The sequence below is a fragment of the Meriones unguiculatus genome, chromosome 7 (assembly GCF_030254825.1).
Source record: "Meriones unguiculatus strain TT.TT164.6M chromosome 7, Bangor_MerUng_6.1, whole genome shotgun sequence".
Taxonomy (NCBI): Eukaryota; Metazoa; Chordata; class Mammalia; order Rodentia; family Muridae; genus Meriones; species Meriones unguiculatus.
This window is the reverse complement of record NC_083355.1, coordinates 25,917,279-25,922,377: the sequence shown is the minus strand read 5'-3', so window position 1 is coordinate 25,922,377 and position 5,099 is coordinate 25,917,279. Positions and strand designations below refer to the sequence as shown.

At 49.7% G+C, this 5,099-nt stretch overlaps 1 long non-coding RNA gene across 1 annotated transcript; it reads right to left on the bottom strand.

Annotated features, from left to right (window-relative positions):
• Window positions 1-1,706: 1,706 nt before the first annotated feature.
• Window positions 1,707-3,022, bottom strand: LOC132655162 (uncharacterized). Its single transcript, XR_009592829.1, has 2 exons — window positions 2,658-3,022; window positions 1,707-2,463 (listed from the first exon to the last, which is right to left on the bottom strand). It is a non-coding gene; the product is annotated as an uncharacterized LOC132655162 (long non-coding RNA).
• Window positions 3,023-5,099: the final 2,077 nt, after the last annotated feature.

The window sequence follows — 5,099 nt, the reverse complement described above, 5'->3', positions numbered from 1 at the left end:
CTTGCTTTTTGAAGACAGGATTTCTTTGTGTAGCCTTGGCTGTCCTGGAACTCACACTGTAGACCAGGCTGGCCTCGAACACATAGAGATCCGTCTGCCTCTGCCTCTTGAGTGCTGGAATTAAAGGCATGTGCCACCACCACCCGCCTTCTATATGTTCTTATAATAAGAAAACACCATGTGCAGCAGGAACTAGGTTAACTGATTTACGGATACTACCTTTTCAAGTCATTTATTTATTTATTTATTTATTTGTGATCCGCCACATACAACAAGGAAAAGGGAAAGCAGAAAATGGACCCTTTGGATGGGATTCTGCTCTGGGGTGAGAAGCCTGTGCATTCTGAGTCTGATTCCCTGTCTATGCAGCATAACCTTAGAAGGGGCTCATTTCCACACGGATCATCTTGGCGTGCAGCCCTTAGAGACAATGCTGGCCTTTTGCTAATGCCAATTCCTGACAGTTTGTCACTGGCACCACTATGTAATGTATGTAAATCCGGGTCTGTACCTGTCACTCTACATGTGGGAGCAGGGCTGTCCCTCCATCAGACACAGCTCTGGAGGGACCAGGGGGAGCAGCTCGCTCTTCCTGAATAAAGTAGGTTTGAACTCTTTCGCAGCCCTGAGAGTCCCCGAATTGGTATAGGAACAGCCCAGATGAGTCTATAGAGTTAAAAAGAAAAATGAAAGCAGAGGTGAGCCGCTGGAAGGCAGGTCTTACAATCATTAAATCCTCACATCAGCCGTGGAGCTGTTATCTCTGCTGTAAGGTGGGGACAACAAGGTTCAGAAGAGTTAAGTGATTTGGCTAAGGCCACGCAGCGCAGCGAGGATTCTGACAGCACAGTATCTAACCCCAGAACTCTTCTTAAGCATTGTGCTAATGATTAACACTTAGGAGAACTCAGGTTTTGGTGGGACTTGGCCTCTCCTCTGGGAGTGTCCTCAGCCATTATTGTTTCTACCCTTCCCCGCCCCCACCCCGCCTCTTTGCCTGGCACAGTGAATTCTAACTAGACACCACGCCTAAATGGTTAAAATGGCGACAGCTAGACAATCTGTCTTCCTTTCGCCTCGCAGGTACCAGAAGATCCGACGACCTTTGTAACACCGCTCCCTTGTCCTTGCTTGTGTTCACAACTGTGCTGTCTCCCTCCCGATAAGAAGCACATCTGTTTTAGGAACGTACAGGAACTAGTCCCAGGAGATAAAGTGGATTGCAGTGTTCTGGCCAGAGGGGAAGAAACAAAACAAACACACAACGGAGCTCACACACCACCACCACTACCACTGTCCCAGCCCGGAGAGGGAAGCCATAGGCCGCCAAGTCTGCACTCAGCATATAGAACACGCATGGTATGCCTATGTCATTCTACCATGTAGCCCAGGCTAGCCTCTGAATATTGGCCTTTGAACAGCAAACATCCTTCACTGGGTACAGTTGGGAGCACAACTTAGAATCAGAGCCTGGGGAGTGGCCTCCACAACCTGCCTTCGGAGCTTACAGGTCATTCCAGAGGCAAGACTCACTTCATCTTTCCAGGCTCCCTGTGAAAGCCAGGATGGTCGTCCTTGTTGGCCTCAAGGCTTCAGGGGTGTACCTGGATGTCCGAAATTATACAAGTTATGCGAAGTCAGAGCTGGGAAGGGAAGCCGCTGGCCACAGCTGTGTCTTTAAGAGACAAACTCCAGGCAGATGTTGTTCAGACAGTCAGACATACCTAAACAAAAGCAGCTGTGATAACAGTTTTTGCTGTGGCACTTGAGAGCAGACACTTGTCCCTGGCTGCCCTTAGAACAGTATTGGTCCACTTTCGACTTCCAGGGCCACTCAGTCTCTCTCATGGTTTGACTTGTGGGCTAGAGCTACCAAAGACATCTGGGGTCAAGGAACAGGAAGCTGGATGGAAGCTGAGCTGCTGCATTTGCCCTTCTGGATAGCTCCCTTGGTTCTTGGCCCTATTCCTGGAGGAGTGTCAATAGCCAGGGCCAGGAGGCCCAGGGTGGACACTTGGTATAAGCAAGGGTCCTGCCCAAAATAGTTTTGAGTCATGTGGTGATGACAGATGGGATCCATGCCAGGCCTTATCTAGTAAACCATCCCAAACAGGAAGGACCAGCATGTCCGATCTGGTGACCAGGAGCAGGAAAGGGATGAGGGATGGCATTTCCAGTCCAAAGGAGTGTCCAGAGGGAACGTGGGAGCAGGAGCCGGGAGACTGGTAGAAGACAGACCCAGCTGAGGAATGTGGGAAGCGTCAGACAGACCTATGGGGGATGGACTGGAGTGGACGGAGACAGGGCCTGCCTGAGTCTGGGCTGCAGATCTGGAGAGAGAACTCGAAGTTCCATGCTGCAGGCTGAAACTCTTTGTTCCTAGGCAGTTTATCTCTGGGGCCTCCTCTCATCCCTCCAGTTGACTTTACACGGTCAGCTCTTCCTGATGGAGGATGAACCAGCCTAGAAACACAGGATGTATGTGAAACGATGGGCCTCGGCTCAGCTTTTGACGTATCTGTGGACAGGCTTTAGGCCTCTCCCTGTTCCCTTCCCTAACGGCTCACACCTGAACAAGCCCGCAAGCACGGATGGGGCCTCTGTTCATTGTCTAAGGCAAGGAGAGTCACAGAGCCCCTCCCTGGGTGAACACTCACCCTCAACCACAGCGAAAATCCACGTAATCCTCCTCCTTCCGTGATCGCAAGCCGTATGGGAGCTGCCGTCCTGAGAGATGGCAATTCTGCAAACGAGAAAACCTTTCATGCTCTCTTGGTTCATGAGTGGTTCTATCCATCTTGACATTCACATGAAACCTTCAGTGAGATCCCTCAGCCTCCGCAGGTGACTACAGCAATATACAAGCTGTTAGGAGTCAGGGAGGCTTCCGGGAGAAGGAAGAGGAGGTCAAAGGAGAGACAGGCCTGGGAGACCTCAAAAGAAGAAATGCAGTGGTTGGCCTAACTTGGGGTAAAGTTTTCCCAGCTGGAACAGTGACAATGTCAATATTCTCAGAAGGCGGCTTCCGCTCTTCTCCTCGGAGCGCTTGCTATGCTCACACCAGTGTGGCCACACACCCCCAGTCAGCTGCTGCAGGAATTACAGGGACACGTGAGTTGAGCAGTGGCGCTAACCTGTCCTCTCACCTGAGCAAAGTTACCTTCCTTACTGCGCGCCTTGAGCAAAATGGTTAGAGAAAATTCTCCATCATCGTCATCCAGTCTCAAGGCCCCTCGGATCTGTAGGACTGATAAAAAAACGGACCACGGTAAAAACAAACAAACAAACAAAAAAACGGACCAACTCTGCTACTGAACCTAAACTCAGGTCACTCTCTGACTCTGATTAAGATACAAATTACTTGGGAGGGAGAGAGGGAGCAGGAAGGGAGGGAGGAGTGGCTAAGCCTGAATAAGTTTATCAGATTTCCTTTTCCAATGACCCAGATTCAGCCTTCTCTACCTCAAGCCTCAAGGCAAAATCCCTCTCTGTATTAACTCAAACCTGAGTCCCCCATCGAACAACAGAGGTGGAGATTTCTGCTAGGAAGCCAGGGCTCCATCCGGCCCCCTCCTCTGTCCTTTTGGTTTTGAGCCTAGTGTTTAACGGCTGAGCCATCTCTCCTGCCTCCAGGAAGCATTCTGGAAACTCAATATTAAACAGGCTAAACTGACAATGTCTTGTGCTATAGGGTGGGGAGGGTGGGGGTGAGAAAAGAAGGGCTGTTAGAAACTGTGTTTATTGGGGCTGGAGAGATGGCTCAGCGGTTAAGAAACAGCGTGTTTATTGCATGAGAGAAGAATAAAGAAAAAATGAGAAGGAAGGAAGAAAGGAAGAGAAAGGAAGGAAGGAAGGAAGGAAGGAAGGAAGGAAGGAAGGAAGAAAGAAAGAAAGAAAGAAAGGACAGAAAGAGAAAGCATGCTGGTTATGGCATGAGACTGACGTGGCCAGGATAGAGATAGAGGGCCCAATGTGTAACAATGGAGGATGGTAGACAGGTTTAATGTGCACAATAGTACTCCAGCACTGGGAGGTAGGAAGATTCAGAGCTTGAGGCTGGCCTGGTCTAACTGGTAAGTTTCAGACCAGCCTGGGCTACATAGGGAGACCCTGTCTCAGGAGAAGAAAATAAGCCAGGCACAGTGGCACACGCTTGTAATCCCAGCACTCAGGGAGGCAGAGGCAGGCAAATTTCTGTGAGTTCAAGGCCAGCCTGGTCTACAAAGAGAGTTCAGGACAGCCAAGGCTACGCAGAGTAAACCCTGTCTTGAAAAAAAAAACAAATAATAATAATAATAGAGAAAAGTGTGAAGCTGTCTGAACAGGAGCAAGGGAAGGGAAGGAGGGAGGGTGAAGAGCATATGAGTGAGAAATGGACTTCAGACACAGGTGATAAGCGTGCTGACATAGAGAGCAAGAGGGCTCTGAGCATTCATGAGCATGACCCTTATGGGGCCCTAGTGAGTTACCCCAAACAAGGGAAGCTTTCCTGACAGCTGACCACCTCTCCTTCACCCAGCCTCTCCTAGCAGGATCTCTTCCTACTGCCTAAGGCATAGCTTTGTATCCACACTGGCTCAGCCCCAAGGTCCCCTCCTTTTTTGTCTGGCTATGACTCTAATGGACTCTGCCCTTTTGAGAAGGAGAGACTATGAGCCTGTAAGCTGAGTCCCTTCTCAGTGTGTGTGTGTGTGTGTGTGTGTGTGTGTGTGTGTGTGTGTGTGGTGGGGGCTGACTTTTCTGGCCAGATTCTATGTTCATGTGGAAAATATGAGCAGGTGGGGACTTTATACACCCACTCCTACTCTTTTTTCACTAGGGGTCAGAGGGTCCCTATAGAAATGTCCATTAGGACACCTGTCTGCAAACGGCCTCTTGTATGTTATTGTATACGCATACTGGTTTGCCTGTGTGACTGACTGCACTCCTGAATCTCTTATGTACGTGGAGAGGGAAGCGATATTTATTAAGCACGTATTATGACCTGGCTCTTTATGTGTGGTCCCTCCTAAGAGCCCCGTGACGCAAAGCTTTCACCCAGTTTTCAATTGAAAACACCAAGGTGGCCAAAGGGCAGCGGTGGTGAGCTCTCTCCTGTG